The 13,119-nt window shown below is 44.0% G+C and overlaps 1 protein-coding gene across 2 annotated transcripts in view; it reads left to right on the top strand.

Annotated features, from left to right (window-relative positions):
- Nucleotides 1–8,796: 8,796 nt before the first annotated feature.
- The window catches only part of CRTAC1 (cartilage acidic protein 1), a 1,353,390-nt gene continuing 1,349,067 nt past the window's right edge, over nucleotides 8,797–13,119 (top strand). Inside the window, exon 1 of one of the 2 annotated variants that reach the window (XM_069239640.1) lies at nucleotides 8,797–8,972. The gene's annotated coding sequence lies outside the window, so the exon portion shown is untranslated. The remainder of the gene's footprint in view (nucleotides 8,973–13,119) is intronic. The other variant, XM_069239641.1, reaches the window with a different exon arrangement.

Raw genomic sequence — 13,119 nt, 5'->3', positions numbered from 1 at the left:
GTTTCTGTATGATTTATAATGTTATATGTTTTCTCTGTCATCCTAGAATGTTTTAACAACTGGTGTGCATTATATTTTTTCCAGAAGGCCATAGAAGTGTTTAGTCCTGAAGAGAGTGAACAAATAATTTAACCACCAAAGCACATAGATGATTTTTTTAATCTCGTTAATACAATGAAAAAGTGTACATGAAATATTGATTCATAAATGTACAGTGAAAATATAGGTTAGTTGGAACTTTCTGTTAAAGATAAGCGAATGAGTCTTTTTGTAGTTCTTCTAAATTTGTTTTTGTATATTGTTTGCGCATATGTGTAGATCTAGATTTCTGAAAATCATTTTAATAAAATTTTATATTGATTATAGGTGTGGCAAGAAGATTTTTGCACACGTTACACAATTACATTACACCGTTTGGTTTTAAATGGGTTTTTTTTGTGATAGATATCCTTCTTCTTCTATAGACAGCCATAGGAAGCCAAGTGGTTTTTGTTCGCATCCAATCCTGTTCCCTTGGTTCTGAGGGGCTAGGCTCTTTGTGACACTCATACCACAATTATGTCCTAACAGTGTGCCAGATGTGGTGCAATGTAGACAAATGGCACCAAAGCTATTAGCAAACTAGAAATATATTTGCACAGGAAAGGGAAACATAACCAAAGGTACCTAGTAGTTGTCTCTGATTTTGGATTATGTAAATGTATGCAACTGCAGTTCAAATAAGTATTGCCCCATAACACATTATTTAGAGTGACTGTAGTAACATTCACACCAGTGGTTCCTGGAATTTGAGAGGATGGTGGGGTGGGTGGATCTACATGCATACTTACTGACACCCATACATTCACAAGAACGTACACAAACACCCACCATTAACAAGCGCATACACACGCACACACCTATTCCCAGCACGCATGCAACAATACTCATGCATGCCCGCAGCAAACTTTTTTTTTAAAGTTACAGCTTGCTGGGCCACAGCAGTGACCCTGGGACAGCCAATGAGAGGAGGCAACAGTCCCTCACTTGTCACAGAGTGTCATGGGGTCAGTGAGACTGCTACCCTTACCCCACTCTGTGACGAGGTGTCATTGATGGACCCTCCGCCTTGGACATTTCAGGGCTTAAAACTGATGAGCCCAGGTCTGAACCTATCAGTGAGGAGCCCCCTCGTCCTGAGGGGTAAAACCTCAAAGCACTTTGCCTAGATGAGGAGGTCATGCCCATGGGGCTGCGAAATCATCAGCTTGGCAAAGTTCAGCTCTGGAAGCCAGGTGCCTGCGCATTTAGAGCATGAAGAGTTGAACATGAAAAATTTTGACAGACACTTTTCAAGTTTCCGGGTGTAGGAAAGTAGCCTATTTCTAGCATGGTTACCCCCACTTTTGGCCTGTTTGTGAGTGTGTGTCAGTGTGTTTTTTACTGTGTCACTGGTATCCTGCTAGCCAGGACCCAGGTGCTCATTGATAAAAACCTATATGTCAGTGTGTTTGCCTGTCTCACTGGGATCCTGCTAGCCAGGACCCAGTGCTCATAGCTTGTGGCCTAATATGTATGCCTGTGTAGTGCCTAACTGTGTCACTGAGGCACTGCTAACCAATTGGCATACTGGACCCCCCTTATAAGTCCCTAGAATATGGTACCTAGGTACCCAGGGCATGGGGGTTCCAGGATATCCATATAGGCTGCAGCATTTCTTTTGCCACCCATAAGGAGCTCAGACAAACCTTTACACAGGACTGCCATTGCAGCCTACGTGAAATGGTGCACACACTATTTCACAGCCATTTCCATTGCACTTAAGTAACTTATAAGTCGCCTATATGTCAAACCTTCACTTGCTGAAGGTTAGGTGCAAAGTTACTAAGTGTGAGGGCACTCTTGCACTAGCGAAGGTGCCCTCACATAGTTCAGGGCCATTTCTCCAGACTTCGTGAATGCGGGGACACCATTACACTTGTGCACTACAAATAGGCCAATACCTATAGGTAGCTTCACAATGGTAACTCTGAATATGGCCATGTACCATGTCTAAGATCATGGAATTGTCCCCCCATTCTAAATATGGTATTGGGGAGCCAATTCTATGCATCCTGGGGGCTCCACCATGGACCCCCAGTACTGCCAAACCAGCTCTCTGACGCTTGCACTGCAGCTACAGCTGCTGCCACCTCACAGATAGGGTTCTGCCCTCCTGAGGTCTGGGCAGCCCAGTCCCAGGAAGGCAGAACAAAGCATTTCCTCTGAGAGCAGGGTGTTACACTCTCTCCCTTTGGAAATAGGTGTTACAGGCTGGGGAGGGGTAGCCTCCCTCAGCCTCTGGAAATGCTTTGAAGGGCACAGATGGTGCCCTCCTTGCATAAACCAGTCTACACTGGTTCAGGGACCCCTTCTCCCCTGCTCTAGTGGGAAACTTGACAAAGGAAAGGAGAGTGACCACTCCCCTGTCCATCACCACTCCAGGAGTGGTGCCCAGAGCTCCTCAAGTGTGTCCCAGACTTCAGCCATCTTGCTTTGCAAGGTGTGGGGGAACTCTGGAGGCCTCTGAGTGGCCAGGGCCAGCAGGTGACGTCAGAGACCCCTCCGGATAGGTCCTTAGCTGATAAGGTAGCCAAACCCCCTCTCAGGGCTATTTAGGGTCTCTCCTGTGGGTTTTCTTCAGATTCTGCTTGCAAGTTTCCTTCAGGAATCATCTGCAACAACTTCAGACCTCGGATCAACTGCAGCCTGCTCCAAGAAACGCTGTAACTGCAACAAAGTGTCTACAAAATACACTTTTCTTCAGCAACCTCAGCTCCAAGTCAGCAACTGCAACAGTTTCCATGGTGTGCATGCTCTGGGGACTTCCTGTCGTCATCCTGCACCAGAAGGACAGAAGAAATCTCCAGCGGAGTGACAAAGTCACTTCCCTGCTCCAAGCAGGCGCCTTCCAAGGTGACGACTGGTACCCTGGGACTCCTCTCACAGCAACGAGCATGCTCCTAAGGACACAGAGGGTGGACATCATTGACATAGACTGTCCTGAGGTCCTGCTGAGGCAATTTGGAGGAGGTATGACCTTGCCTTCCCTGAGAGCGAAGGTACCCCTGTGTACAGCGTCTTCTTCGCCTCCTTAGGCCTCTGTGAACTCTTTGCAAAATTCCTTCATGCACATCCTGGCCCAGTTCCTCAGCACTCCATCCTGCTACGCTCAACTCGCTGAGTTGTTCTCCGGAAGCGTGGGACCTTCTTTTGTTGTGCTGCATCAACTGCATTTTGCACCTCCTTTGAACCCGGGTCCTGCAGCTCCTGGAGGTGCTGGCTGGCATCCCGAGGGCTCTCTAAAGTGCTAAGGGCCCCCTCTTCCTCCTCACACAGAGTTGAGGCCCCCAGGTCCCTCCTGGGTCCATCCAGCGCCATTTTGACACAAAACGCACTTTTGTCGTAGCCAAGACTTGTTGGTGCCTTCCAATACGAAATCTTGTCTGCAACGTTCTTCATGCCCTGAGAAATCTTTTGCATCATGCAGGAACCCGCTGGCATCTTCCTAGGGTGCATTTCTGCAGTCTTCGACTAACCAGGGACTCTTCTTTTGCACCCTCTTCTGGGTTGGCAGGGGCTCCTGTCCTTCCTGGAACTTCTTTCGACTTCTGGACTTGGTCCCCTTCCTTTGCAGGTCTTCAGGTTCAATAATACAGGAGATGTTCTTTGCAGACTTGGTTGGCTGCAGCAAAATCCCAAAACCGAGGTGTAGTGTGTCCTAAGGAAACTTGCAGTACTTTACTCCTGTTTTCTGGGCTCTGGGGTGAGGTAATTTACTTACCTTTACTGTATTCTTACTCTTCCAGTGATTCTGTACACACTACACTTGTCTAGGGGGGAATTTGTGGTTCACATTGTTCTTTCTTAGTACATGGTTTCATTGTTCTTTCTTAGTACATGGTTTGTGTTGCCCCTAGACCTATTTTCTCCCATTGCATTCTATAGGATTTACTTACTGTTTGCATTGTTCTATGACTATTTACTTGTCTGATTTTGGTGTCTAGGGTATATATTGTGTATAATACTTACCTCTAGAAGGAGTATTGTCTCTAAGATATTTTTGGTAGTGTGTCACCCAAATAAATACCTTTATTTTTGGTAACACTGAGTATTGTCTTTACTTGTGTATAAGTACTGTATAACTGTAAGTGATATTGCATGAGCTTTGCATGTCTCCTAGTTCAGCCTAAGCTGCTCTGCTATAGCTACCTCTATCAGCCCAAGCTGCTAGAACACTACTACTTCACTAATAAGGGATAACTGGACCTGGTATAAGGTGTAAGTGCCCAAGGTACCCACTACAAACCAGGCCAGCCTCCTACACTGGGCCCCTCCACCCTTAAAGATAGGCTGTGTCTGGCTCACACATTCACACATTGCTAAACTTCAAAGGTCAAATTCCAGTTTATTACCACAATACCAAATTGGACTGCCTTAGACATGCATGTTACAATTATTTTGCACATGGAAACAACTCTCTGAATAGTCACAAGGCCTCTACAATGTCATTTTAACTTAGTGCACACCAGCAATCCCTTGCATCCCGTTTTTGGTTTAATACATTTTTTAAAGATTACATGATAAATCCATGGGATACATCGTAAATGCAGATGCACAAAGTGTAATATGCGATTTGTTACCTTTGTTGAAGGACGGAGCATGTGTCATAACTTACTCGAGGCTTTGCCTATCCTAAGTCATGACCCCTCCAGCACTAGTAATAAATAACATATTACACTCTGTGCTTCTGCATATAGCCTATATATTACAAAATGGTTGTATTATATTGAGCAAAATGTGCATTTCACAGGGACCTGTGAAATATGTAAACTATTTCAGGTGCCACTGTCAAATATGAAAAATATGTCACATGTAATTTGAATTATGGTTTCATCGTTATAATGACAACACCAACCACTCTGCTGACATGTGTCACAATAAATACATTTTTATACTGTGAACTGAATTGAATACTGTGAAATATAGTGATGTTTTGCCATCTTAGTGTTCTTGTGACATTTACACAAGATCACTAGGTCTTCAACTGTGTAATTTATCATGTCATCAGAACTTTTCTATGGAAAGTAGAAGCATATTACAGGTTTAGATATTTAAAATGGATTTAAGAAATGTCACAAATTTCCTGAAAAAAGACAGATAAATTGAAGCTATATTATGCTAAATAAACCTAAGAGTCTCCAAAATTGCCTGATTGAGGGTAGCTACACAAACCGGTACTCAGGCTAGCACTATGCACTGGTGATAACACACATCACTTACGATGCAGTGAACCAAAGGTGATCAAGGCCAGTCTTCACTACACATTTGATCCAATGTTTGCAATGTTTATTACAAAAGCAGTGCAAATAAATGTCTGCTGTCACGCACAATCATTATAATAAAATACGAACTGGTCCCATTTTGCACAGGAACTAGTCTTAATTTACAAAAGGAGGCAGTGAATAATTTGAGCTGGTGTTTGCAAGTGGGGCCCACTAGCACTCATTTTTGGTGAGCGATGCTTGTTTTTTCTTATCAAACCATGACAAAGATCAAGAAAGAGAGAAACACAAAAGGGGGAAAAGAGGAAGACAAAGATGGAAATCCATTGACAAAGGCATGAAAAATGAATCTGGTGCAATGACATAAAGAGCCAGGGGGTGCCTAGTGGTGGAATAAACATGCATGACATGGAATCAAGACTGTACAGCCTTTGTATTCGGCACGCTGACTTACGGAAGTGCCGCCTGTAGTCTTCTGAGCAAAACTTTGGGCCCTGTACTTATTCTTTTACAAATTAAGCACTATGTGGAGGCCTTTACACATCACTCCATGGTGGAACCACTGAAACGCTAAACTAAACATTGTTACCACCAGTCAAGGCCTAGACAAAGGTGTCAAGAGCATCTACCCTGGAGTCTATATGCTGGGAAGAGCCATTTTGGGTCTTTCCATTCTTATAACATACCAAAGATGCTGGTAAGAATCAATCAGTCTGCACTTTGGAGGACTAGTTGGCATTAGGGGCCCCTCAAACACAGCTAAAGATGTCAATAACAATGCAAGTCTGTGTAGTGTCCTGTTGTATGGTGCGGACATAGAGCCAGAGAAGCAAGATCCTGATGAGGCAAGGATGATGGAGTCAAAGAAGAACACCTCACTGCAGAATTTAGATAAAAATATGACTGCTAGGAAGCCTGTATGTGAGTTAGTGTGCTCAGGTATGAGATGTAGTAGTACACCCACCCTGGTGTAATTTTGGCCCTGGAATGGTGGTGGTAATCTGTAGGTTTCCATTACATGATAGCACCCACTGTAATGCTGCATAATGGTAATTTGAGACCTAGTTTGGACAACAGGGGGGTGACCGCACAGCTGGTATAGCACATGGCTTGGTATAATAGTGATAATTATTGGCATGTGGTGTTCATCAATGGAATGATGGCGCACACCCATGTACTAATATTGGCGATGGTAGAACAACAGAAACTCTTGAAATATTGTGGGCATCCAAGCAGTGATGGTGTCCACCTATAGTATAATGCTAACTTATGTGTAATGCTTGGAATTCATTACACATTAGGGACATCCTTGGCATGGCGATGCCCAGGCAACACAAAAGGATGACAGACGAGTGCTGAAAATGTTCAAACACTCACTCCCAGTAACATCTGGGTTAAATCCATTGTTCTTTTTCCCACCATGCCACCCGAGTTTGGACCCAGCCCAGGTAAAATGATGTCCCTGGCATAACTGTTGCACTTCTTGGCACATGTTGTGTGTCTCTCGTTTCATATTGTGATACATGGACATGCAAAGTTGCTTCTACATAGTATGGCAGAAGAATATGTAGGTGCTTGATGACAAGTGGAAAATGGTAAAGGTGCATCAACCTTGTGTTTACTAAAATGAAATTCTGGTATTTCAGGACAAAATATTAGATATTTTAATGAACCTGATAAGCTTTAGTTTTGGGTAGTTGTGTCCCTTTATGAAATTAAACTTCGTTTATAACTCAAAAAACGTGTCTTTTCATAAAATGACAAGCTGTTTAGGGACAACATATAGTGGGTGCTGGTTTGCTCTTCCTGCTGCCTGAACCTGGAAAGTCTCCATATCCTGGGCCATTGTATTGCTGTACGAGACTGTAAAGTCGATCTACCTCTGCTGTGTACTAACTGAGATTGTTGTTTTATTTATTTTTACCCTGCGTTTTCCAAAGAGACTGCCAGTCATAACCTATGATTGGAAATATTCGAAGGGGCAGGATAAAAAAATTACAAGTGACACGTAGTAACTAAGTCGCTGTTTAAAATGTTACATAATGTTAAAAGTTTGTTACCTGACCTCCTTGTATTGAACAGGGCAGTTTAAGCATTTGTTGGAAACTGTGGAGAAATTCTAGATTTAGCCACCGTTTTCTCAAACGTTTCTTGTAGTGGGTTAACCACTAAAACCCATGAGAGCAGTCAGGCTTGCTTGGCACATCATAAAAGCACTGGAAAATTTCACAGGTGTCCCTTCAGATCCGCATCAAATATTTACACTAAAACTGCTACAAATGCATTTGGCACCATTTTTGGGGGGAGCGGGGGTGCTTGATGGAGAGTTGAGACCCTTGTAATCCTCTGAATGAAGCGAGTTGATTGGGCCACTTTGAGGTGGATATTTGCATACTAGCGCTTTCAAAGATCACCAGCAGTGTGGTTGGTGCAAGGACTCGAATGTGGATTGATGAATACCTGGGGAGGAGAGGAGACTGAATGGGCGTGGTACCTTTAGATTTCTGCATTTTTACCTGCCAGTCAATGGCTATACGAATATTAAGCATGTCTGCTCCTGGGTGGAGAAGTAAAGAGTCATGAGATCTCAAGGTCACACAAGAGACTCTTGATGGGACTCAGCCCTGTCGTCTGCCGGCTGCCCCACCCCTCCGCTCTCTCAGCCACTCACTTAACTGTCTCGGACATCTTGGCCTGCAGTAATAGGGATGGGATGTGTGGGTAGCTGAGGACAGGGCAATGGCCAGTCTTTGTGGACAGGTCGCCTGACTACTGACAGATGTGTAAGGTACACAGAAATGAGATTTGATTTTCCACATGCAGTTTTTCGCATCCAAACTGGCGGGAAGCTGAGAGCTGCCCGAAGCCCGCCTCAATCATGCCAAGCTGTTCTCTGCCGGGGATAATGTTCCCTGACAGGGTATCAATATCTTCCTGGGTTAGTCGTTCTACCTTAATTTAAAATATAATATCCCTATCAATAGACAGGCTCTGCTCGACGGCCGAGCTTGCAGACCTGCTCGCTGGCTGCCGATTTTATCTCCTCGGAAAAAACACAGGAAGGAGGATGTCACACCTCGCTGCGCCTTTGTGATGAGGAAGAACATTCATAAAATCATCATCCCGCTCCTTCTCCATCGCCGTCCCCAGCGCATTTCTAGCCCCCGGCCCCCGCCTCCCCCGATGTCTTTCTCTTATTAAAGAAAAAAAAATCACCATCCTGCTCACCCGGGGAGGCTCATCTGCACCGGGGAAGAAATCAAAATCACCCGGACAGGCCCTGCTGCATCCTGAAGGTTACAAGGCACAATGATGAAATATGCATTAAAGGATTTTTTTTACGAAAAAGCCTGTAATATTTTGCTCCGTATTGATCAGTTCCTTGCTGCCTGCTATTGCGCTGCATTTATGAGTAGTAAATCATAGTAGAGAGACAGGCCACGCCCTTTGCCCTGCCATTGGTGGGGCGGCTCCAAGATTTACTTCAGCCGCCAATGATTGGACGGCGAGTTACACAAGGCTTTACATAAGCTATGCTTGCTCAGGGAGAGTTGTGTAAAGCTTTGAGCAGGGGGGCTGCTGGGAACAGGCGGCCAAGAGTGGAAACTTGCAAAACTCATTTCTTGCCAGCTGTTTGGAACGATACCCCGGGCAGATCTCCGCTTTCCCGTGAGTATGGCATAATTTCTTTTTATTTTCTGCGTCTGCTGCATTTTGTCTCATGTAAATTAAAAACTAATTACAATAGCACGTCCCGTGTACTGCATTCATAACACGAGGGGGAATAGGAGGAAGAGACCGCCGACCACTTTGCAGAGATGCTGGGAATAAAGCAGATGTAACTTGGATGTTGTTTGTATGTGCACGTGATGGCACTGTGTCGAAGATGTGAAATTGGGTTACTTGGCAGCAAACGCCTGTGAGACTGCTCAGTGGGTTAATGTGTCCACTGCGAAGGTGCCGGCGTAACATGCAAGTTATGGGGCTGAATCCCATAAGGGCAAGCTAGTCTTTCAGCCTTGTGAGCCAGACACAAGCAGTGGCTTGCAGATGCGTGAGGGTAATAGTATGTTAACAAAGACCCTGAATGCTTCAGTGCTTTAGCACTACACAAGACAGTTCGCAAAACAGTTCTCATCAATTGCAGTGCTTTTTTAAAATTTGTGTTTGTACCTCAATTATAGTGCACGATGTTCTACGCAATGAATATATGAACGAGAAATGTACTCAATTGAAATTAAGAGTTTTAACGTGTGCAATAATTGGTTTAACCATCAATGGAGGGGGAGGATTATTGTCTGAAGAGGTGATCTGGCTAGAGGAGAGGAAAGCAGGGGCGTGGGGATAATACTGCACTTAATCTTTACTGTATTGCGTTTGCTGAGTTAGATTTTTCTAACGTGATTTTAGCTCGCTGTTCTCAAAATAGTCGTGGAATCGCCGGTATTAACTTATTTGGTCTCATGCAGATGTGCAGCCCAGGATGTTCAACAAACAGGGCGCGCGATCTATCTATCTATCTATCTATCTATCTATCTATCTATCTATCTATCTATCTATCTATCTATCTATCTATCTATCTATCCATCTATCTATCTATCCATCGTTTCCGCCTTTTCTTTCTGCCCTCCCTAGACACTCTCCCTCCACGTCTGTATCTGTGCCTGCGTGTCACTGTCATCGTCTGAATGCTGTACATATCTTTACGTCTGCCTGCTTCGGTTGGTCGGTATGTCTGGTGTCCATCCATCAGTATATGTAGCTGTCGTCTTCCCATCTTCCCGCCACTTTCTCTTCCCTGGCCGAACATACTGCCCGGCTGCAGAAACCTCGCCCCGGAGCTCCGCTTCAGGACATTCTCGGACTCAGAACATAGCAAGCAGTCTGGGACCAAACTCATGTAAAGTCCTTCTCACTGCATCTCTGTGGGGAGGAGCGGCTCAGACTGACGCAGCAGGAGCGTGCCAAGCTGCACAGGCACACCTCGAGGTGCCCTAGGTTTAGGCTTCTAGAGAGCCGGGTGGCATGGTCTGCGTACTGCCGCCCATCGACCTGGTGCTGGCACTAATGATTAATGCAGTAGCGTCAGAAGTGTGCATGTTAAACAGAGGCCTGTATCACTTATACCCACAGCATGCTTGGCGCAGCCTTGAAAAACATGTCGGTGCTTGCAGTGGGCATACACGAGGACAAGTTTAGAATCAGTGGAAGTTGGATTTGTCTGGGCCGCTAGGCGGAAGTGGAGAAAGGAGATGTTACTTGTTTAAATTTAATAATTATTTGTTTTCCTACAACGTAGTTCGAACAGCCTTTAACTAACATTACTATGTCCCCACTAAATAGGGTTTTAATTGATTTCTGAATCGTGAAGGCCTGGGCCAGTCTTACTGGGAGTTGGACACATCATAGCAGATTGTACACATTGGTTTGCAGCAAGTGTTTTAGCCCAATGTGTTGTCCTACTGGGTTGTTCTCACTGAAATAGTCTGACGCAGGGACACTGTGTTTGAAATAACGTATTAATTCAGTCAGTATGCAGGCTATTCATTTGGGAAAGGCAGGTGATGCAGATAATTGTGCAAACCTCCGGTTCATCTTCTATTATCCCGCATGGCTGAGTAGTTATTTCATCCCACCAAGGTCAATAGTGCGTGGGCATCTGGTTTGGGTCACACCAGCAGCTCCTACGTGCACTCTGTGATAACGTCGGAGACATACTGTACATTGTATACATGTTTCTTAATATCATACACGTGCATCTTCCTGATTCGTAAGAGATTTGGTTGTATAGGCAGCAATCTAGAAACTTAATAAAGCAAGATTCATAGTATAAAAACGTCCTTATCAAACCCCAAAACGTCAAACAATGCGTTCCCAGAAGAGCGCTCTGCTGAACCACCAGTGGTATTGTAATAGTGTTCAGATAGTGCTGAGTATCTTGAACCAGGGTATTCAAGCTATGCATGGTCCTTAGGTGAACTAGCACAAATTTCACCTCATAACTACGTAAACTTATTCTGTTGGAGCACTCCATCGAGGATTTATTTTCTGATAGATTCTCCTTGCAGATATTGCAGAAACACTGAGTGTGGGATCGAGGGTTGAGAATCGTGTTAGAGAACCTTCGATGGAAGAAAGTCACTCAGCTGTGACTGTTATGGTCATGTAGGATTTTTGGGATGTTGGAAAGGGCGGTCAGATGGTGTTTTAAATTAAAGTATGTTTTGGCAAATTGTAGACAGTAATTATACCTTCTCAAAGATGGAGCTTCTTGCATGACGACTCAACTGTGTCTTTCTGCAGCCTTTGACACCACTGTTAACATCTTAAGCCAAACACTTACAGATCTCATGGTTACAGGAGACAAAACCCTGAACTGGTTTCACTCATAACGCAAATGCAGCAGATCAAAATTTGTTGCTCATTCTTAACACGAATTCTTTCCTTTCAAGGCTCCATACTAACACCCTCACTCATTGACCTCTGTGTGACCTTTTAAAGAACCCTGGCATACTATATCACAATTATGTGGATGACAAACATAACTCTGGCTCTGCACCTGATGATATCTTCCACTTAACTCAGATTTTTGACAATATTAAAGCCTAAAAGACTTCATCACTTAAAATTAAACTGCTGCAAAACAGAGTTTCTACCCACTCCTACATCTTTAATAACTATTCAAACTGTCTGGACTCCAGAAACATTGTGAAATGTAGTCCGACCATCTTTGAAAGCTCCAACCTCTTGGCTTTACTGTCGAGAAACATCTAGACATATGTAAACACATTAACAAAACAGAAATTGTCACTGGAAACTTCCCCAAATCCACCTTCACCATATGAAGTAGCCCATCACATCTCTACCTATGGTTTATGGAACTAGGTGGTTTGAACACATCACTCCAGTGCCCACTTAATTGTGATGGCTTCCACAGATGGCAAATGCAGCTACAGATAAGCCTGGTTGGTTCGCAATGTCCTGCACTGTGACTCTTCTCGTGACCAGCAATAAAATCTGAAGACTTCAGGAGATCTGGCCCTTATGCATCTCTGTAGCACATCTCTCGGAGCCCTGTGCTCCAGTAAAGCACCTACCCTGTTATAATCATTCTCTAGATACAACTCTATCCCTGCCACTGTCTTCACTATTCCCTCCCTCCGTCCCTTTAATGGAAAATTTGAAACACCCACTATTAAATTGACGCCACCTCTCCGGCCTGTCTGTCCTTACCCCTGCCCAGCAGAGTTCTGACCTAGTTCTGGATTGTCTCTTTCTTGTTCCCGTCTCTATTGAAGGCTTGCTTTCACACCAGGGGCGAATCTAATACTGTTAGGCTCATTGTATAGATTCATAACCGTACACACCCAGCTGTTTTAATGGTTGGTGCATTGTTCTACCTTCAAGTTATGGTCTATGCACTAGCACATTTATAACAGTCCCATGAAATGTTTACAGTTGAGTCCATACCGTTATGATTTATATGTGCTACACTTACTGTCTTACAGTTTATTGTTCGTTAACTTATTGTATACTGATGTTGGAGGCACATATATATGTGTATTGTGGAATTCTGTTTTTTAGGTCCATGTGGTTGTGATTTAAATGTCTATGGATATTACTCACTATCCAACTTGTTCTTATCTTTAAGGAGACCTAGTGCCAGATATAAGAAGTATTTTTAAGGTCCCAGAAGGCCCAATTCTCAGAAGCCGGCTGTTAGCGTCCTCTAAAATGTTTTTTGTTATGTCCAAACACCGAACCGCAACTTTACAGAATCACTGTATGGGTTTGCAAATCACTATTTGGAAGGGAT

This window comes from Pleurodeles waltl, chromosome 6 (genome assembly GCF_031143425.1).
Source record: "Pleurodeles waltl isolate 20211129_DDA chromosome 6, aPleWal1.hap1.20221129, whole genome shotgun sequence".
NCBI classification, from domain to species: Eukaryota; Metazoa; Chordata; class Amphibia; order Caudata; family Salamandridae; genus Pleurodeles; species Pleurodeles waltl.
This window is presented reverse-complemented; position numbering and strand designations above follow the sequence as displayed.